Below are 23,203 nucleotides of genomic sequence, written 5' to 3'. Positions count from 1 at the left end.
GACACAAGGACGAAGAAACAAAGAGCTTTAAACGACAGGTAAAAAATGCGGAAGGTAAAAACTAGATTAATTCAATGAAAAAAACCTGGTGTGTGCAGCCACATGGAAATTGGAAAAGGCAGATAAAGAAGGAATCATTCTATAATAGCTCAAGCTGTAGCGCTCTACTCTTTCAAGCTAGATCAGGGTGTCTTAAAACGCGGAGCTACAAAAAGAAATTCAGCCAAGAAGATGACAAATGTGCTGTGTATGGTAAATCTGTAGAAACAACTTAACATCTCATACTCGAATGTCATGGTATCCATCCGGATGTCGCTGCAGGCACTATCACCCTTCCTTAGGCCCTAGTGTTTAGAGACAGCAATGGTCATGTGAATAAATCTGCGTTGGAAGTTAGCAAAAAAGTGATTGGAAAAATAGTGGCTCAAAAACAGAGAGGTGACAAAAGGCTAGAAGTGAAGGACTGAAAAAATATTTAAACAAAATGGGAATTTTCAGCCCCCCCCCCCCCATTTCAAAGGGGACGTTCCTCCTATATTCCATCCTTCCATCCATCCACACGAACGCCTCACCACACCACCTTTGGAGAAATGGGTAAATTATGTTGTCGTGTTAAAAACTACCCCAAGAAAAAATAGACTGGTGATAATGCCATGTGACGCAACAAATTCGTATTGGTTGTATAATAAACTTTTATATTGATCGCCTTCCGATTGGTTATTTCAATTTGGTTTCGCCGTCTCGATTTTTCGCCACACACACACACACACACACACACACACACACACACACACACACACACACACACACACACACACACACACACACACACACACACACACACACACACACACACACACACACACACACACACACACACACACACACACACACACACACACACACACACACACACACACACACACACACACACACACACACACACACACACACACACACACACACACACACACACACACACACACACACACACACACACACACACACACACACACGCACGCACGCACGCACGCACGCACACACACACACACACACACACACGCACACACACACGCACACACACATGCACGCACGCACGCACACGAGAAGTTTACCAAAAAGCTCTCCTCGCGGTGACATTCTCGCTGCTGTTCGACTTTCCCAGCACGCTGTTCTTCCGTCAGAATACGTTTAGCAAGTGGCTTCTTCGTCTTAGACGGTACGGGCTCGTCCAAGGAAGCACAGGTATTTGCTTCCCGTTTACGCTTGCGATACTCCCGAACAAATGCTTATCATGCTTGTCACGGCTGCTGACTGCGGCTCATCCTCGGCGTTTTCCAGGGTGCAGTATAGCTGCAGACCCCGCACGACCTCCGCTCTTAACAGAAAAGGCGACAAAGCGGCCACCTGCGCGCCAAGTGGGACCGTGCTGCGTTGCAGCTGGGCTGTTGTTCACAGATTCAGAAAGGCCATCGCGATTGTGCTTGCTATGACAGGTTTTTTTTTATATAAATGTCGCTAGAAGCTGGAGCAACAGTATATACAATGGCAATTTCAATTTTTTTTGTCTATGAGCATATTTTTAGTCCCAATCACGGAAACATCGTTTGAATTTATTTCAATTTGTGTTATATATTCTTACTTTTGAGTTCAGGCAAAAAACATTCCGAGTGCCTGAGTAGATCCCTAAATTTTAAAAAAATGTCGGAGACAGTGGAGCTTCGTAAACAAAAAAAAACTCGCATAAAACCACCTTTGCCTTTTCTCAAGTATTCGTGTTATTCGCTTGCTACTAATCCTATCTGGCGACGTTGACACTAACCCAGGGCCTGCGAACCTGAATGCTGTATTGACGAAGTTGCAGAAGCTTACTGCAGGCCACTCTAAACTTGTTGAAGAAATACAGAGATTCAAGACTCAAGGCCGAGCTGATAACAACAGACAAAACAATAAATGATCTAAACATTCGCATGACTGCTTAGAAGCCCATTATGAAGCCCTCATACCTCTTCGTGAGTACCTAGACAAAATACGAATGGCATCAACTGAAACAACTCGGCTTGTTTCCGAATTGGAAGCTCGCATCGATGACGCTGAAAACCGATCGCGCCGTAATAATCTCATCTTCTATACAATTCCTGACCCCACGGCAAATGAAACCTTTGCCGAATATGAAAATCTAGCGCTGAAAATCTGCGGCGATCATCTACAAACATTGAACCTATGGAAATAGAACGGGCCCATCGCTTGGGACGACATTCATAGTCCGGTAACCAGCCAGTAATTGTTAAGTTTGCTAATTCGAAGACGAAGGAAGCCGTTTTGTTGCAAGGCCAAAAGCTTAAAGGCACTGAAAACAGTACTGGCGAGTATTTCTCTCGCCGAGTTCAGAAGGCACGAAAGCACTTACCTTCGCTAAATCTTTACAGGCCTATATGCTGTACGTTACAAAGCCCTTTTCATGGGCCCAAAACGATAATCCTCTGATGAAGCATCAAATTCCAGAAAAAAAAGCCGCATAGCAAACATCCCATCGTCCGCAAAGGAAGCATCAACTACGGCCTTCTACCAGATATGACCTTTCGTTTTTCGTAATTTTCATTAATATACGCAGTTTTCTTCCAAATCGCGATCTCGTATCTAACATAATATCGTCAACAGACAGCACCGTACTCATTCTGGCAGAAACGTGGCTAAATTGTGACGTTTCTCATATCAAAGTTCTGGCAGATAAACATAATTTCCGCGTTTATCGAAATGACCGTAAAAACTCAAAAGGGGCCTGGGTTCTGGTAGCAGTTCATCAACAGATTCCATGCTCTTTTGTGAATATTAACTCAAAGCTCTAAATTCTGCAGGAATTATGCCGTGCATCTCCAGTAACTGTACTCCTAGGCTTCTGTTACAGGCCCCCACAGGCAACTCCAGAATTCTCTGAAGAGCTTAATAACAATCTAATATAGCTTACAACTACCCCTCCAAATGCTGCTATTCTTCTTTTCGGGGATTTTAACTTAACCAACATAGACTGGTGTAACTTGTCGTCTTCTTCAATAACAGGCCCAGCAGAGACGAGAAATTTCATCGACATCTGCTTGCCTTAATTTAGCCCAGTTAACCTCAGAACCAACGCGCGTCACACTGGAATCTGCAAACATCTGAGGTCTAATCCAGTCTAGTAACCCTGATACTCTGACATCAACTACGCAGCTTCGAAGAATCAGTGACCACAATGTCATTCACGCTACATTCTCTTTTGCACTAGCAACCAATAGAACACACACGAAAACAACAAAGCTCAACGATAAAGGCAACTATGAAGCGATAAACCATGAGCTTAGCATCTTTTTTTCCCACATTCTAAGCTGCATTTCAGAGCCGCTCATTTCAGCAATAAATTTATCCCAACAACCAATCTTCGCGCCAGTCAGCAAAAGCCGTGGTTTACCAACACCCTATAAAGAATAGAAAATAAGAAAAAGCGTCTTTATCAAGCTGCTACTCAGACCGTTTGGAAACATATTTCGAAGCTGAAAAGGTGTATCTTACTGTAATCCACAACGCAAAGCTTTCTTTCTGTGGTTATAAATTCCCAAGTTTGTTGTCCATTAACCCGAGACAGTTTTGGCAGGTACTAAACCCTCATCCAGATCGCTCTATCACCCTCACCAATGAATCACACGAAACGAACACTTATGCAGAATGTGCCGGCATGTTTAACGCTTCATTTTCGACAGTTTTCACAAAGGAAGCTGACACGCCTTTTTCCTCGCCGATAACCAACATTGAAGGTACCATGCCATAAATCACATTTTTTGCAGATGTAATTTCATCCAAATACGAGAAAATTAGCGTTTCGATGAAGGCGAAACGCAAAGGCGTCCGAGTGCTGTGCGATGTCAGTGCACGTTAAAGATCCCCGGTTGGTCGAAATTATTCCGGAGCCCTCCACTACCGCACCTCTTTCTTCCTTTCTTTTCTCGGTCGCTCCTTTATCCATTGCCTTAAGGCATGGTTCAGCTGTCCGCTGATATGTGTGACAGATACTGCGGCATTTCCTCCCCCCCCCCCCCCAGAAAAAAACAACTAATTTTCAAGCTATCATGATCAGCTGGCCTTGACGAAATCAACTCTAAAATACTAAAAACACAAGGCACATGACTACGGCTCATTTGTCTTTACTGTTCACCCAGTCACTTTATTCAGGAACCATGAAGGATGATTGGAAAGTGGGAAAGGTCGTTCCAGTCTAAAAATCGGGTAACAAAAACTCTCCGCTAAATTACCGCACTATCTCATTAACAAGCGTACCATGCAAGATCATGGAACATGCCATCTTCTCTCAAATCGGAACCTTCCTAGACGCGAATCACTTTTTTAACCACTCACAACTTGGTTTCCGGAAAGGTTTTTCTTGGGAAACGCAACTGGCACTTTTCATTCATGACTTGCGTGTCAATCTTGACTCGGACATACCAACTGACACGATATTTCTAGATTTTGCTAAAGCTTTCCATAATATATTCCACCGTCGCTTAGTTTTAAAACTTCAACTGCTAAACCTGGACCCTAACATTCTATCCTGGATTGAAGAGTTTGGCTAATCGTTCACAAATGGTCCTTGTCAATAATCGCTTGTCTGGACCCCTTCCGGTAACTTCTGGCGTCCCTCAAAGGTCCGTCTTTGGTCCACTTTTGTTTTTAATATATATAAACGACTTACTTCCCACTGTCTCCTCTGATATACCCATGTTTGCAGACGACTGTGTCATCTACCGTACTATCTGTAATGCCTCTCGCAAAGCAGCTCTGCAGTCTGATCTTAAAAGTGTGTTAGAATGGTGCAGCAACTTGATATTGACCCTAAACACCGATAAATGTAAATGCATGTCTCTTTCTCGCCGTCACAGCCCTTTTCTCTTCCCTTACACTATCGCTAACACGCCACTAGAGCTAGTCTAGTCTTATAAGCACCTAGGTGTAACCCTCTCTCACGACCTATCTTGGCGCGAACACGTTGCCAATATTATGTGGGCATCTAATAAAACCTTACGCTTTTTGAAACGTTATTTACGAAACGCCTCGCCACATGTTAAGCTTCTAGCGTACAAGACACTAGTTAGGCCGAAACTCAAATGCGCCTCACCCATTTGGAACCCGCATCATTAATATCTCATCAACTCATTAGAATATGTTCAAAATTGCGCTACTAGAATAATTCACTCCCAATATTCTTACGACGTCAGTGTCTCATCTTTAAAATCATAATCCGGCTTGTCAACGCTCTGTAGTCCATGCCGCATTACCAGCCTGTCTTTGTACCACAAGTTCTTCTTTTCTTTCCTTAATCAAGCACCACACATCACAGCAGCGTCCCGCATATCCCACTGCACCAGCCATCAGTTTCAAGTTGCACGCCCACGAGCTCGAACCGCTACATTCACTGCTTCCTTCTTCTTCCGAACCGCCACAGACTGGAACGGCCTTCCCCCCACCATCGCTGCTACCACGTGCCCATCTTAGTTTTTACAGCTTTTAAATGATCATCTTGTTAAATAATAACTTGTCCCGAGATGTTTTCCTTTACATAAAAACCCACTCCTTATGTAATGCCACCTACGGGGAACTTTAAGGTAATAAACTGAACCGAAATGAACTGAACTGAAAAGGTAGAAGCTTTGAAAAGAGTAGGAATATGTCACGAAGGCAACAACAACAACAACACTAGATTTTTTGTTGCCTATGTTCTGCTTTCAAACGGTGCGTGAGACATTGGTAGACATAGATCACCGCGTAGAATTTGCCTCCGCCCGGATGAAAATTCATAAATAAAATTTTCCCTGAATTTCTTTCTGTTTCGGGTTCAACCGCCAAGATACGGTCATGACGCCACAGACTAGCTGAGAAAATGTTGAGGAGTAGTGAGGCACACAAAACTGCGATTAAATTGTTGCTATGTCAATTTAATTCACTTCAACTCTTCCGCCGACCTTCTTCATGAGCTGTAATTACAACAAATGAACAAACAGCTTTTACATCGAAATTTTTTCACGCCTCACCTGACGTCAGTGTTGTCTCAGCTCGCCTGCGACGTCATAGCCGCCGTTAGAGAATTGATACCGAAACAACTTGAGGCAAAAAAAACTGAATTGTAAATTATTTACCAGGCTTAGGAGAATTGCACATAGTGATCCATTTTTATTGATGTCTTGTGCATCGATCCAAATCAAGAACACGCACCAAATTATTGATGTGTCTACTATATTATTAAATGTTCCAGCAAGACACTAAGGTAGAATGTAGGAGAGATGTCGAAAGGAAACAATACATTAAGATACATCGCGCAGAAAGATGGCAGAGGAATACAATAGCCCACGAATTAACAGCCTAAGTCAAAACACGGTAACGAAACAGCTCTGCGACAGAAACACAATGCCGCAGCAATTTAGTGCAAGCTTAGTAGTGTTTCTTAATGCAACACTTTTGTTGCCTTACACGATGTATTCCTTTACACGATTCATTGAAGCTTCGTGATGCATTTAGCCTTATATGTACAACAACATCTACACTGAGCACAGTGCAACGATGAACTGGCATTTGCTTGCTGAAGCTACACCTGCTGAATTTTTTTCATGCGAAATAGGGGAAATAGGTGCACGTGCCGGGCACCAGAGCTTGTGTTTGTTTTCTTTATTTTCACGTTTTGCAGCTTTTGGTTGCCCTCTATTCTCTGCCGTCTAGTTCTTTACACATTGCCGAGTGCATGCGCTAGCAGTTCGGCTTTTTAGAGCATATTTAATATCACCGTTTTAACGTTTTGAGCCCTTATAGTACAGGTTCTGGACGCCTTGTTTCAATCTTCCTTTTGTGCTGCGAGTCTTGTTACGTAGCCTGCCCTCTTCTTTCGGGAGCAGGCGAATGTTGTGAACCTTCGGGTTGCAGTTGCCAGCCTATTCCTCTTCCATTTTAGTATGCCTGTGTTCACGTTATAGAACCAAGTAATAATAATAACACGAGACAGTAAGCTGCGCTCGTTTGTACCCATTTACGCGAGCAAACTACGCAAAAACCCAGAGCGAAAGAAAAGGCTCTAGTTTAGATTTGGTTAACCCTAGTTGAATTGCGAAAGCAAGAACTGCATGTCTACGCTTCTGGTGTTAGCTTTGGTTAAGCGTTTGGTTCAGCTCTATTGTACAGACACAAGACACACTGTTCAGGTAACGACTAGGCTTTCATTCTTTATACCAATGAAGACGCTGCAATAATCAGTGAGGTAGTGGGACTCGGTTTGCACTGTGCTGACGACGTGCTCTGTATGTGCCGAGGCTCTGTGTAAAACCAAGTCTCAACTGCTTCCCCAATGTGTGGTGGTTTGAGGTTGGAGCTGGCTCAACTCCAGTAGAAACCGCTCCTCTGCAGCTTGGATGAAGGCGGAGTTCTTGTCTTTATTAAAGTACTCCGTCACGACAACCAACTCCTTTTCAGTTCGGCTAGGCATTCCAGTAGCCAGAACGTCCAACACAGTTTAAACGCTGGCCTGGGGAGATATATATACCCCGGTTACTACGACCACCGTCTCGCACAGTTTGACACAGAAAGTTTCACCCTGTTCACTAAGTAGATTAGGTTGGAGGAGCATAGCCTTCACACCGCCTTTTACATAAACGCATACCCCAGCGTTTCGCTCCTGATTTAATCTCCTGGCCGCAGCAAAGAGTCTAAAGCCTGGGATCAATGGGGCCCCATCTTGCGCGACTTCCGTCTCGGTAAACACAAACACATGGGCAGACATAAGTAGAGCATCTCTGCCTATATCCTGCACGTGGCTTGTAAGCTACCGTACGTTCAGTTTCGCTACGGTGATGCCGTGGTTCTGTATAAGGTCCTTGCACCGGTCGTAGGCAGTGTCTAGGGGGTGTTGTTCAAGGCGTTAAAACTCAGTGCGCAACGCCCTGTCGGGATTGCCGAGGAAGTGCAGAAATTCATGGCGGCCTTCTTTTTTGGTGAGATAAAGTTCGTCTAGACTGGTCACCCTGCTAAGAGCAACGTACACCAACTTTTACGGGTGGTTTTCAGCATAGTCGTAAACCACGGCATCAAATATGCCTCCCTGGGACTTGTGGATGGCCATTGCGCTTGCAGGGAGCGATGGGAACTGTGTCCGTTTCAGACATGTGTTTCACGGCTTTTCTTTTCAGATGGAATTGCATGCACACCAGATCTATGAGTATCCAAGTTGCATGGTGTCGTTTAGACGCACGTTGAGCGAGTCTGACTTTTGCAATCAAGCCAACGATAGGCGGGCAGCTAAGCCAAATTCTGGTTGCTTCTCCTTCGACGTTAAACTCAATCTCTTGCGAGGTGCCGACCATGCCGTTAACAAGTTCATCGGTCGCGTCGAGATTCTTGACGAGCATGTACGGTTTATCCATGCACAGAGCAATCGAAGATGACAGGTTTCCACTTTCGACTGTACTGTGTTCACTGACGTGCTTCAGCGCAAGCATCTTCTCTTCGTATGATCTATGGCCAAAGACGACATCTATAGCCACGTGCACGACCTTGTTACGAGTTCGTTCGGCCACTTTCTCGTTGTATGCATCAACATCCTTATTACTGTAATACAGCCTGACTGCGTCGCTGCATTTGGCGCTCGTCTCTTTCTGCGTGATGAAATGAGAGTTGAGCAGTTGTATCTCCGCACATGATGACGTCAAACCCCCCCCAAACGGTTCACGCATCCGGTGAGGCCGAATTTCGCGGAGACGCCTGCCCACCTGTGTTAGCAGATCAGCAGATAGCATGCTGACCTCATCTGTGATTACGCATCGCACCCCTCTAAACAGGACGCGAAACGTGCTGAGGTCGCCGGCAGACAAGCCCTTTTCGTGCGGGATGACGTCATAACGATCTTAAATGCTGAATGCACGGTTACCCCGTTCAGGGCAACTGCTGCCTTACCGGTCGTGGTGCACGATATATAGGCATTGACACCCGAGAGTTCACCGTCGCCGTAATTGATTCGCCGGCTCTTACAGTAATGGCTGTACACGTCCATGACAAGGCGCAGCGTTAACGTCTTTCCACAGCCGGCCGGTCCCGTGAAGAATATCTGGAGGGGCCTGGCGTCCGCGTCGGTGACGCGGTGTATAACTTCTTCAATCAACATGCATTGACGATGGTTCACCCGGCTCATTCGGGTGCAGTAATCATGCAGGCTCATGCAATCTTCTCTGCGTCTAACGGCAGGACACATCGCCGCCACGATGACGCCAGATGCTGTGGTATCGGGTGCCAAGTCCTGTTGTCATTGGTATCGAGTAGAGTGGGAACGGCTTCCTGTTCTTGTTGATTCGGCGCAACCGCTGCATTCAACTGTTGGCAGCAGGCAAGCAGCTCGGCAGTAGTCACACCACTGTTGTATCTGCTCTTCATCTGCATGATTGTTTCTAGATTTTCATCGAAGAGTCTCTCAGATGCATTGCCGTCGAGAATGTCAATCTCTTTTGTGAAGGGCAGGTAGAGCATAACATGCTCGCGCTTGTAGTTCACCGCGCCGTCCAGACCGTAGTCTCTACATCTCAAGATGGCCGTTTGTTCGCGTTTTGCTGTCTTCGCGCGGTTGTAATCGGTCATAAATTCGGAGTACATCCCGTCTTCCATGTCAAGCGGACGTTGTTCGTACTACTCGACCGAACTCTTATGCCAAATGTCCACGCTCGTAGGAGCGACGCCCTCTTCGTCCATCTGATCCGTACTCTTTCTGGACTTTCTTCCCTCCTCTGGCCACACAGCGTTGGCAAACACGCCGTCTCGGCTGGTGCTACTCATGCCCAACTTGAGTAGCATCTACGCCGCTTCTTGCGCCGACATCTATATGGCGTTGATAATCTGCACGCCCCATTTTCTGAGCGCCTGTTCGTACATAAGTCCGGCGTCGGGGTTCTCCTAATTATCTTCTTAATGGCACGACTTAGAAATGAGACGCCCCGGTTATCCTTGTTTACGTATTCAACCACGCACGTGGCGCAGGCGTAAACGTCCAGGATGATTTGCAGGTCCATGTTAGAATTAAGCACGGAGGCTATCATGGATTGAACGGATTCACCTTGCACTGGTCTAAACCGCGCTTAAGCAGGAGAGTGGGACGAACGAGGCCCGCACGGATAAGCATCTCTTATTCTGTATACTCTCGGATTCCGTGATGCTCCCACATGGCCTCGAAGCCAGTGTAAACCGTCGTGTCCAGCGCTTCGTGGAAGGCGCCTCGTTTGGCTTTCAACTTCTTGCACCGGTTGAGTGCTTCAACGTGTTCAGAATCCGGGACGGCGAGTGGCATGAGTACCTTGGTAGCGGGCATGGGCCAGAATGGTACATGAAAGCGGCATTTCGCGCGATCGCCTTTATAGCATGTGTGGGTGTGCTGGTGTTCCTGGCTTTTCGGCCTATCAAGTGCCAAGTGATGGACACTCAGCAGTCTCTCCGCCATTGCCACGGTAAGCGGCATGTCGTCGTATTGAATCTGTTCGTTCGCCGCATCGTTCAACCAGAGGAGAAGATGGGCGTGGGTACTCCCTCTGTGCTGGAACTCAATGCGCTTAAAGTGCTCCATCACGTGGTTAGGCTTTAACGGGCTGATACGCTTGTTAGACAAGATGGATATTATGCACCGGACCATGTGTTCAAAGTAAATGGCACGCGTGGCCGGATCATCGTTCACAGGCGCAGCGGCGTACTGACGTTCCATCTGATTGAAGTCAATGCTTACGTCCGTCGGCCTGACCTTTAGACATTGCAGCAAGTCGAGAAGGTTAGGCAAGTGTACTTCAGCCGCCGATAGAGTCAAGAACACATTTGGTTTGCCGAGCTGGCGAATCATCGCAAAGAGTTCCGATTTTTGCATATGCCAATATTTCATAGTGTTTGGTACACCCTCCATAAATCCCAGGTCCCGTTCAATCATCTGCTTGACCTTCTCGGTATTGTCGATGTCGGCACGTGTCATCTTGCTGGTTAAACTCTTAATTCTGAACATCACATTGATACAGCCGCACAGCCGCTGACGAATGATTTTCATGGCCATATAGAGTACGTGCATGCGCAGCGCGCCTCGTCTATCGCTCCGCCTAATTTCCGACGAAGCCATGTTAAAGGGCGTCGGTTTAGCCTCTGGACAAACGTTCCTCGCATGGCCGAGGTAAATTTGGGAAAACGACAACTCCTCGGCGTGCGTGGCGTAGAGGATGCTTAGGGGACGTTTGCCTTCCCCGGATGCCATAGTTAACGTGAAGTCCTCGTCGTGCACCATCGTATGTCGGTCTAACGTTAGAGCCACCCCTTCCACTAATGGGTCTGACAAGCCGTCTAGTTCGTCGCATTCTTCCGCAAACTGCTGGCGCCCCTCAGCCTCACCCTTTCGACTTTAGCTATGTCTATTTCTATTCCGTAATGTGTATAAAGCGGTATGCACCGGAGGACCTCGACCCACGGCAGGAGAGCCGCTCGCGAAAATTCGTCTGCCAGATACACGGTCTTGTCGAACATGCGTCTCTTTATGTTCACAAACATTACGGTGGTCGTCCACGTTTTTCGGCAATTGCCTTAGCATTTGGTCGGTGTCGACGAGAACGTTATCGATAGGGCCCTTGATCCCAAACTGGCCGTTCCTCCAGTTCATGAGCCTCTTGATTTGCACGAACGGTATGCGACGTGAAAATCTTTCGGCTACACTGTTTAGTGGCGCAAAACAGGCGGCAAACCAGGCGGCATAGTGGGGTAACGGTAACCGTTCTACACACTGTACAGCGGAACTTCCCGCTGTCGAAGGCTACTCCGGCACGTGTTACACACTGTAGCATTCTGTACCGCCTCATCGTCCCAATCTGGATTGGCAAAATGAAGAGTCGGATGCATAAGTTCAGTCCACGGTGTTAGATCGTTTTTGTGGAACAGCCGGTCGCACACAGAACACACGCTTCCAAAGGGGTTGTTCGTGAAGCGGTGGTGAAACTCTCGCATGACTGACTTGTGCTCATTCACTGTTTGGGCAAAGTTTGCGGGCCGACGACTTTCGGCGTCTCCAGGCTGAACGATTAAACCGACCCGGTTTTCGTTGCGCCTCGCAAGTCTGGCTTCTGGTAAAGATGCTGAGCTTGAGGGTCATTCTTCGGTTGCCGCAGAGTGCAAGCGAGCTCGTTTAGCTGCATCGGCGAACCGCCGTGTCTCGAGTCTTCTTGCACGTTCTTCCTCCGTTTCCTCGGCACGTCGTCTACGCAGCGTCTCATTCCGACACTCTGAGCTTGAGGTTTCTTCTTCGGTTGCCGCAGAATGCTAGCGAGCTCGGTTAGCTGCATCGGCGAGCCGCTGTGTCTCGAGTCTTCTTGCACGTTCTTCCTCCGTTTCCTCGGCACGTCGTCTGCGCAGCGTCTCATTCCGACGCTCTTAAAAACTCAAAGCGGTCTCTTCCGCAGTTGAAGGGTAACTCCGGGACGTGGCACGACTTTTTCTGGCCGCATCTTCGCTATGGCGCTTCTCGAGTCGAGCGGCGCGTTCTTCTGGTGTCTCTTGAGTGCGTTGTCTCTTCCTCGCTTCGTTCTCTCGTTGTTGCGTCTCTTTCGCGCTCTCCATATCGACTACAATACACTGCTGTTGCCGATAGGAAGAAGGAAAAGGAAAGAGCACGGGCCTGCCTACTGGCTCAAGCCGAGCCACGCTCGCTGTCGCGTGCTGAAAATAGGAGAGTTAAAGGATAGGAGAGCAAAGATAGAAAGAAAAGGCACGCGGTAACATGCCCCGGGCCGATCCCGGAGGCAGTGCAATAACGGGCCGACCCGTGCCAGAGTGCTTGAAGCCAAGCACTCCGCCAGGCGAATCGCATATATATATATATATATATATATATATATATATATATATATATATATATATATATATACCCACCGCGAGGCGACACCTCCTCTCCCTCTACCCCAGCGGAGCACATCTGGTGGAGCGAGCGGCGCCATCTGTTGGAGTGCGGCTGTGGCGTTGCTAGGCAACGGCAGCTCAAGGTAGGCCACGGCATACGGCATACGACATAGGCATACGGCTCGACGAGCCGAAATGGTTCGCTGGCTGGCATAGTAAAGCTTTCGCTTTAAAATTAAAGAGCGAAAAAAGGATGAAAAAAGTAACAATGAACTAAGTTCATACCGTCAGAACCTCCAGGAATGACTTCGGCGAGCGTGCTGAATCTTTGTTATTCTTGTCAGTGTTTTTTAATCATTTGCTAAGACGCCCTTCTACGTACAGGCTAACAAGCTGCTTCTACAAGAACCTCGACAGCACATATTGTCAATGACATTTACAGAAAAGGTTGCTAGTCTCAACTCTGGTTGCTGTTGGATGGTTGCGTGTTTCAACTGTGAAAAGTGTTAAGAACTGCAGTTCTTTCAGTGATTTAGATTCAATTTTGTTTTTAAATGGTTGCACGGAAGCTTCAATGCCTTTTAAAAGACCCATGCCCTTCAATGTGACAACAAGCATTTATTTGTGCGTGCAAGGACTTTGTCGTTGTTCTTGGAAAAGGAGTTAACTACGGGACCAACACTGCTCATCTTTGCAGCTTGACATTTAACTTTAGATGCAGTCTAGATGCGCCCAGAAACGCACTTAAATCGCTCTTTATCAATCGCGATGCTGGAAATAAACATCACCAAAGACTCTTCTCTGTGTGAAGAAGCAGGCTTGTGCTGGCCTCAAGGAGTTCACACTGAATTCTTTCAGGATTGCATTTCACCCCATGTAATTAAAAGTACCCTTCAGTCAGAAGTTTTCTCATAACTTGAAGTCGAAGCCCAAAGATCGGATACAATAAGTAATTCAATCACGCACCACTCTTGATAATTGCCTGTGTCGGTTGATAACGCCCCCTACATTGCAAAGAAAACACGCAGACTGTCATTGTACAAGTGAACTTGCCTGTGACACACAAGTGCTCGAAAAGAAGCTTTAATGAACTGGGGCAAAACGTTTTTTCTTTTTGGTTTATTTCACTGGTCATAATTCGAGGGAAAAGCCACCGAAATTTCGAACGTAGTTTGTTCTTAGTATCGCATCATGACGCGCTGTAAATTCTGTTTGGTTTTTTTCTTCTTGAGGGCCTTGTGACACATTTCTCGCGAGACGTCGCGCAGCTGGGTTCGGTAAATGGACGAGACCGGACATCCGTGGGTATAAGCCTGGGCCGTGGCTATTCCACAAGCTATAACCAGCCCGAACCAACAATTCCAGAATCTACGTGCATGCAGTGGCGGATGCAGCGGTGCTTCCCTCCTCCAACTGAGCTACTGAAATGAGCGAGACTTTCGTCCAAAGGAATATACGATTTATATTCTCACGAAGGTATCTTGCAACTTTTTTCTGCTCAGAAAAACATTGCGTGCTCTTTTACTTAGCGAACGCCCAATTTTTCCTCCGCTTCCCTCAGAAAGTCGCTCGATTACATAGCGCACTTATGGTGGCAATCAGAGGTGGGAAAAGTATTCTTTGTCCCCGGCATATGTTGGCTGCTTATTTACGCTTATCCACCGGGACCATTCAACAAGCGAGGTGTTTCAGACTCTCCGAAGCAACTGGAGCCCAATAAAAGGTAGCACTGCGCGAATAAGGCAAGAACAAGAGACATAGGAACGAATACGACACCACGGGCTCAGTACCCTTGCCGTGAAGCCGTCCACATGGTGTGAAGATATTTATTTGTCCTAACTAACCACAGATTTTCATAGCATGTCGGATACTCCAAAATACCCTTTCTTGTGCCACATGCGAAACCAGTCGCTGTTTAGAAATATGCGCCCTAAGCTGCGCAGCAGGCTTGCAGGAGTGTGCGTGTGGGAAAAGGTGGACAAATGGGCGGTTCCTCAAACAGCAGTGATGAAATCACAAGTCGGACCGATGCAGTGGTTTTTGTCGATGCTGATGCATGCGAAATGTCACTATCTCTTCCTGAAAAGGCGGTGCAGGAACACCGTTTGGGTGAAAAATATAAATATTTACTCATTTTGTGCAGAAAAGTAAATGCGCTTAGTGAAACGTCATTCTCTTCCAAAAGGTTTCATATTTTCTTGAAGAAAAAGCAAGGAAAGAACAGCCTTCTTCAAGGTTTTTCAAAATTTCCGGAAGTTCTCGATCTGTAGTAACACTAAGGGAAGTGTGCGGCAACTCCTAGCTCAACCAGCTGACCAAGTCGCGTGTGCGTGTGCGTGTGCGTACGTGCGTGTGGGTGTGTGCGCGTGTGCGCCTGTGTGTGCGTGTGTCGTGTGTGTGTGTGCGTGTGTATGTGAGCTCGCGTGACCGTGCGCTTGCGCGTGCGTGCTTCCAACACACTTCGTGATGTTTCGGCACACAAAAGCTGCACATCACGCTTCAGCAACAACGAAAGAGGTCGCCCGAAGCATGATGTAGCTTGTGCTTTCTGAGGTGTCTGAGAGTGCCGCTGCATTCAAGTGAGATTTCAGGTATGGCAACAAGGAAAAGGGGCTGCTGTTCGGTACTCCAGATGGGGCAGTACTCAGGAGGGATGAAGAAAATAGCCTTACCCGCCACATATCAGATCTTGAGGGGTGCAGCACGACCCCTTGGCTCGAGAACATTCGACCGAGATTGCACATGGCCCTGTATGCCTGTTGTTCAGTGTTCGCCTTCGAGAAGACTGTGACGCTGTAGCGCGGCATTAGACAGTTTTAGCTGTGCGTACGCAAGTGCTTGCGTACGCAAAGAGCTACGGCGCTGCGTGCGTTACGCTGTCCGCTCCGAAGTATAGTTTTAGCTGACCGTGCCGTAGCGTCCCTCAGGCGCACGTGGCGCCATCTAGTGACAAGAAGTCAAACCACATCAACGCTCGGTGAAGAAAATTTCATCCGTGATTACTGATAACTACTGTGAGTGCATTGGGAGCCTTTTTTGTTCCAAGAAGAAAAACTATGCAAACCGAAGAAAATGCAAGATCTGGCTAAAAGTTAGAAAACTGCTTCGCCAGGTGTCGTTGCTACGAGGAAAACACTGCATTTAGTTAGGCCTAGGAGCTTGAAAATCGCCAAATTATCTGAAAAACAGGGGCTAGTTATCGCTTATACCGCTACGGGTGGGCAAGATTAGGCGAAATAAAAGCGAACCGCTACCATTTGAGCGAGCTATTGCGTCGAAGAATCCAGCGGCGACATGTATTTATTCCGAAGCGGGCGAGCAGGGTGCCGCCATCTTGTCAAAGTTAGCGTACGCAAGCCACGCAAGCGCCGCACCGCAAACTCCGCTGGCTACCGTACGCAAGGCTACCGTACGCAAGACGCAAGGCTTGCGCTTGCGTTCAGCGCATGCGCACTACCGTCCCCGCAAACTCCTCGCGTACGCTAACTCTTTGCGTACGCACAGCTAAAACTGTCTATTGTCTCCCATTGCGTCACACTGCGAAACCCTGCTAGTGTAGTCATATTTCAAGTAAATGGCGTTGTATCAAAATGCCATCCCGAAGGCAGATGAGGCATCCGCCGAGGCCTTGCACGAGCGCAGTGAAATAAGGGACATTTTACATTCCTTCTGAATATAGGGTAACGTTAATAGGAAGGCATTGGTTCTACCGTGGACTTAGAGGGATGGTGGTGGGGATGACTGTGAAGGGTGTGTTATTAATCTCCAGCTACTAAGCGGAAGTTCTACGCCCGGTGGCCCTCTTTGGAGCCCAGTCATCACTGCTCATCTTATAAATCAGTTGATATGTTCCTAAGATTCAGTGTAAAAAGTGTCTTCAATTGTCTTCAATTGCATGATGTTGTATTGTTTTATTGCCTTAGCAGAACGTACGCGGATCGGACAAGGCCACTACGTTTTGGCCGCATGCGGAAACGAAGTGTTCAATCCTGATTTTTCTCTATTACCCGCTTGTCAAGTACGTTTTCTATCACGAATATACGCCCCGAGCATTGCGATACTTGTGCCGCCTTTAGTCCGCGGCGCGAAATGCTGTCGGGGCTGCCGAAATCCATTCCCCTCGCTTTTATGCACTGTTGAACGTATATGGGGAATGTTAATCGCAATCAGTAGGAGCTCTCTCCCCACGTAATGTCTGAACCATGCAAAAAAAACTCCTATGGCATAAGGTGCTTAGAGAGCGGCAGACAATTTTATAGGAGCTCATTTATACGAATTCCCCGGGCGCCCCTACGAGCTAAAGCAGTGCAGCGACTGCAGTTGCCTGAGCATGTACAGCAGCTGAGCGCCGCGAATCAATTTTCCCTGTTGCTCGCCAAAGAAAGCTGCCCAGGCACGCTTCCTTCTTACAAAAACAAAGCTCTTCACCAAAGGCTTACCCCAGATTCTTGGCCTACCTGAGCAAGGACCTTTTTATAAGGAGTTAACATGGCGCAAGACAGCTGATGTGTGTGTTACTGGGGTCTACTTTACCTGCCTTGAAGGTGCATGATGCGTCATAAAAAGTAAGCTTCGTCACAGGGCAATAAAATAAATCTGCCTAAAGTTAAATTCGAATGAAACCTGTGGTAATTTTGTGCCACTTCCTCGAATTACAGTGATGAAAAGAAACGCGTTTTGCATGCAGGTGAAGGATGTCTACAATGATGACGCGATAGAATGAAGCATTTCTTTAATGTTAGGCACCTAGCTTGGCTTGCAATAGTCTATACGCACATTTTGACTCCCGCAAATATAAATTGAGTGTGGGCTTATTCGGCATTAGCGTGAGCGCTGGACAATAGAACCTGAGCGGACAAAACGGTGCAGAACACAACATTAGAACACCTTGCCGACCTAGTATAGAATTTGTGGTTTATGATGCCGCAATAGTGTCGAAGAATGCACTTTACAGTATATTGTGCTTACAGTCTGAGCATGCAGTACGAAAGAGGAAAGGGTACAGGTAAGGATTACTACGCTCCCAACACTGCTTGAAACATCCGCCCCGCCGACGGCCACAAAGGGTGCTCCTGTTTAGTTAAACAGCACACCACCACCATGTTTAATTCGGTATAGACTGTGAAAACTATTCTTGAGTTTCATTCAGCGTGTTTCCGCAAGGCTGCGTTTGAAACACTTTTTCTGCGCCCTTTTCTCGCAGCCCGCTTGATCGAGCACACGAGGCATGCCACCATGCACTGTCCAGGGAATCGAATGGGACCTGTCAGACTCATGATCAGCTCCACGTCGAAGCCAGGGAATCAAATGAAACCTGTCAGACTCATGATCAGCTCCACGTCGAAGCCAGGCTCTGGCGCAAATTGTGAAGGCCTCAATAAAGGCCTACAATTCGTATCTAAATAAGATGAAACATTGTCGATCGGCACTCTTATCGCATTTTTTGAAGCTTCGACAGCGCGAAGAATTAAGGCAAAATTGTGCCGAGTCCGTTAGTGGATTCCAAGTACTTATCTTTCTTTTATTGAACTGCCTACCTTTATTACAATAAAGCAAGTCAAATATTCAGCGGAACCAAAGGACTTGACCCGCGAAGAAACAAAATGCAATTTTATGCAATGGCGAGTTCCTTCCAATATGTGACGTTCATCGGACATGCTTTATGGCTCTTTTGTAGCTAACTACTGTGTGGAAAATACAAACACATCTCTAGAGTTTTGAAAAGAAGGGAGAAGATTGCTTACGAGATGTTTTGGCGCGAAGAGGCCATGTTGTAGCCTATATCCATGAGGCGGGTCCGTCAGAGCCGGTGCACTACTGGGTTCTGGCGTAAATATCACACGAGGCGCTCAGTAGTTCTTCGAAGCACGACTCGCACGAAAATGTCGAATGAGAGCTGAACACTAATGTTTACAAGTTTTAAAAGAAATAGGAAAGGAAGGAGAGATAGAGTGACAGCTGTGTCGAAATCGTGCTTGCATTACCAACCAGCGTGAAACAGCGAGTTGGCAGATGCGCATTAGCTCTCTCCACGGATTTTGCAAAACTGTCTATGTTACGGTCGCCGCGAATTGCCTTAGACGACGTGGCTAACGTCACGCCTTGACGCACGCGAGCATTGTCAGCTAAGCTAGGATTGAGACACAATGAAAAGTTGTTTTTAAACAGACTTCCCCCAAAACACAAAACCAAAAACCAGAACGCCGGTGCCCTTTGATGCGTTTAGTGGAATGGTATGTGTGATCCACGCCACGCTTGCCGTGGAGACCGACACCCGAACAGCGGCCGTAAGGGAAGGAAAATGAAATAGAAATTGGTTTTAAGGAAATTACACATGTCTCACCTATCTCGGTGGACACCCGAAGCGCGCAATAAGCGAAGGAAAATGTTTTTAGAAAACGAAATGACGCCTCTCTGACGTCATGCGCCGCGCGCGTGCTGCTCCTTTCTGGTTTCGCGCATGCGCACTATCAGACTCCCAGGCTCAAGGCGAAATGCTTGACTGAGTAGCGCAGTGTAGCTCTCGCTACAATATCATACCTGCCAACTCTTCCGATTTTTCAGTAAAATGTACGAATTTTGACCCGTATTACGATTTTACGAATCTTGCTTGAAATATTACGGAATCAAAAATTTATTTCCGATAAACATTTAAAATTCTGTAAAAAAAAATAAAACACTGTTGCCGCTGGTAACCTTCCGCCGCCACGAGAGAGGGATATGTATACCATCCGTGAAATGAGCAGCACCTGGAATACTGTGGAGTAAACCTTCGTCAATTCGAATTAAATAGCCATTTATTCCTACTTCTCAGCCTCGGTTAATTCAGATAACCCGCGCTGTCGTCACTGTCCTGCCGAACGTCCCTGTAAGACTGTGGCGACGGGGGCTCGTTTATTCGGACGCCCAGGGGCTGGCATCGGTCAATTCTCACGGGCTCCGAAAAAGTGGTGCAGTGTCGCACTATGAGTACGTGCACGACTAACCGATCGCCCAAACATTCGTCCCCAGGCCTGAACTGCATGTTACATTTCTTATCGGCGCCCCTCTGACATGCGCGCAACTACAGGTGCTTTCAGGATCGGCAGGCCCCCGCCGGTACGCCGATAGAGTCTGGCCGCGTAGTTTCATTTTTGGAGGAGCTTCGCCGCCAGCCCGAAGCGTCGGAGGCTATGGGCTCCGCTTATCATTCAGCCGAGCTATGCGCCGTTTAGAACGACGATTGCATTGTCGCGGACATTTTTGTATGCTTGTTTGTTTGTCGAAAGCATCTTAATGGCCGCTGCGGCAAGACTGCGAAACAACGGCGAGCGGCCCTCAGTTCAGTCCGCGTGATACTTGCGTTCTCCAGCGTGCCGAAATTCCGCACTCGTCACGTAATAATAATAATAATAATAATAATAATAATAATAATAATAATAATAATAATAATAATAATAATAATAATAATAATAATAATAATAATAATAATAATAATAATAATAATAATAATAAAAATAAAAATAATAATAATAATAATTGGTTAGGGGGAAAGGAAATGGCGCAGTATCTGTCTCATATCTCGTTGGACACCTGAACCGCGCCGTTAGGGAAGGGATAAGGAAGGGAGTGAAAGAAGAAAGGAAGAAGGAGGTGCCGTAGTGGAGGGCTCCGGAATAATTTCGACCACCTGGGGATCTTTAACGTGCACTTTAACAGCACACGGGCGCCTTAGCGTTTTTCCTCCATAAAAACGCAGCCGCAGCTCGTCACGTATTGTATTTGGTTTTGGGGGGAACGGAAATGGCGCAGTATCTGTCTCATATATCTTTGGACACCTGAACCGCGCCGTAAGGGAAGGGATAAGAGAGGGAGTGAAAGAAGAAAGGAAGAGAGAGGTGCCGTAGTGGAGGGCTCCGGAATAATTTCGACCACCTGGGGATCTTTAACGTGCACTGACATCGCACAGAACACGGGCGCCTTTGCGTTTTTTCTCCATAAAAACGCAGCCGCCGCGGTCGGGTTCGAACCCGGGAACTCCGGATCAGTAGTCGAGCGCCCTAACCACTGAGCCACCGCGGCGGGTAGCTCGTCACGTGCTGTTCGCACTTTGTGCGTTTCCTCACGTGCGACGCCACGTGTGAAGAAGCTTCAGCGCTATCGCGTCGTGGACTGGCGACGAAACGCGACATTTAAGAAAAAAATTGTGTGCTGGCTTGGCTACACCCCACCCTCCCTGATCACCAGGATTTTACGAATTTCAAAGCCCCCTGAGGTTGGAAGGTATGCACTATATTTCTCTTTTCCTCTCTTAGAAAATGCCCCACACAAACCTATAGACCAGCACCGATCAGTGACGTAAGCGAAATGCGGTGGCGCTGCTGTCGCCGGCTGGGACGACTGGCTGGAAGCTTGGGGGTGAAAATTGGGCTTAGCGCCATTAAGAATACAGGAAAACAAAAGTTTTCAAAGCACTGTTCTGATTTCACAGTGCACCTAGGATGTCGTCCTTTCATGAAGAACAGCGGAGTTCATCCTAGAACAGTTTCTGAAAGTATGAAGCGTCATTGGTGAAGGCGATGCATCTTTAAAACGCCGCAAGTGCGTGTCGGGGTGACTCCCAGCTAGAGGCACGGAATGAGAGCGCGACCTATTGAAACGCAGGGAAGTAAAACTTTCATAAATATTTTCCTTGTTCCACAGAGTACCCATGCAGGCGGCTGTTTGTTAACAATTGGCGAATGCTTTGGAGAAGTATCTGACAGAGTATGCTACGTCATTTTGAAAGTATCGTAATAATATGCCACGATAAACGTGTGTTGCAAACCAGGACAATCCCGCAAGAGGCGCTCTATCCGCTGGGCGTTTCCCCGAATCGCGCAAAGTTCTCGTGTAGTCCGACACTCTGCCGCGTGCTCCACATTTTCCGACAAATACAGTCGCTCAAGCTAGGCACCCCAGTCAGCATTACCTGAAAAAGAAGTTCTCAAACGCCATGGAACGCGCACAAAATAGAACCACGCCTTGTAGCAGTGGGCGCCGCAGACGACACCTCCGGCCCACACCGGCTCCGGAGACCGCTAGCGCCACCTGTGTGTAATCATTGTGTTAGTTGTGTGCTACAGTGCGCAGTTCGTTTATCGTGCCGCTTGAAAACATTCTTCAATGCCAACTTTAGTATCGTTTGAACGGCAGTATTCGCGAGGGAAACTTGCTGCGCGGCAGAAATGTCAGACTACGCGAGAATCTTGCGCGATTTGGGGAAACAGCGTATACAGATCCTCTTGGGGTTATGTCCGGCTTTACAACACACGTTTATCGTTAAATACAAAAACGATACTTTCAAAGCGACGTGGCATACTCACTCACACTCTTCTTCTAAGTATTCGTCTAATGTTAACAAACAGCCTCATGCTAATGTACTCTGATAAAGAGAAATATTTCTGAAAGTTAATGTGGTGTTTTAAAAATGCATCGCCTTCGAAATGACGCCTCATGGTTTCGGAGCTTGTTCTAGGATGAATTTCGTAGTGCTTCACGAAAGGACGACACCATAGGTTCCCTGCGAAATCAGAAAGCTGCTGTGGAAACTTCTGCTTCCATGTGTTCCTATGAGCACTAAGACTAATCTTAACCGTAGTCAAAACGCCGACAGCGGACCTCCCGCTTTATATCTAAACCCAGTATTGGTCCATAGAGGGTAAATTTTTAATGTTCACAGATTTTTAGTTTAACAACTTTGATATATACGTGGGTGGGTTCTGCGCAGGTGAATAGTACAGCAACGTCGAGATTATTTAAGGGACAGAGCTCAACCCTTAGACGATTAATTAACTAAAAGTACATAATCAACTTTTCATTTTTGATTTGAGGCGGCAAGTTTATACAGCAAAATTGAAGCAGTCAACATCGAAAGTGAATCAACTTTTTTTAAATTTTCTTAGTGTGCAATGTGACTTGAAATATACCAAACGTCAAAAATTCGCATTTGAAAGCTCGCTTATTTGGGCTTTTTCGAAATGCATACTTTTTAAATGGCGTCGCTGGCATTTTTTATTCATCAGATACAGACAGCCACCATGTAATAAGGAAGTAATGAATCCTTGCCATCCACCCAAGCGCACCCATACGGCTACAAAGGAAAACCTTCGTTTGTAGCCGCATGGCTGCGCTCGGGCGGATGCCAGTGAGTAATTAATCCCTGATTAAAAATCTACTCCACCTTTAGGGATTCCCCTAAACTTCTGACCAGCCCTCGTGTGTTTGATGATGCCAAATATGTTACCATGATTTCGCAAGTATAGCACGCGCAGCAACG

General features: G+C 46.9%; 1 protein-coding gene across 4 annotated transcripts in view; it reads right to left on the bottom strand.

Annotated features, from left to right (window-relative positions):
• Positions 1 to 18,936, bottom strand: part of LOC144124932 (galactosylceramide sulfotransferase-like) — a 42,890-nt gene extending 23,954 nt beyond the window's left edge. Inside the window, exon 1 of one of the 4 annotated variants that reach the window (XM_077657894.1) lies at positions 18,651 to 18,936. The gene's annotated coding sequence lies outside the window, so the exon portion shown is untranslated. Of the gene's footprint in view, positions 1 to 1,115; positions 1,344 to 18,650 lie in introns of those variants that run through there. The other 3 variants (XM_077657891.1, XM_077657893.1, XM_077657892.1) reach the window with 3 other exon arrangements.
• Positions 18,937 to 23,203: the final 4,267 nt, after the last annotated feature.

The sequence above is a fragment of the Amblyomma americanum genome, chromosome 3 (genome assembly GCF_052857255.1).
Source record: "Amblyomma americanum isolate KBUSLIRL-KWMA chromosome 3, ASM5285725v1, whole genome shotgun sequence".
NCBI classification, from domain to species: domain Eukaryota; kingdom Metazoa; phylum Arthropoda; class Arachnida; order Ixodida; family Ixodidae; genus Amblyomma; species Amblyomma americanum.
The sequence above is the reverse complement of the archived record's forward strand: the minus strand, read 5'-3'. Positions and strand labels throughout refer to the sequence as shown.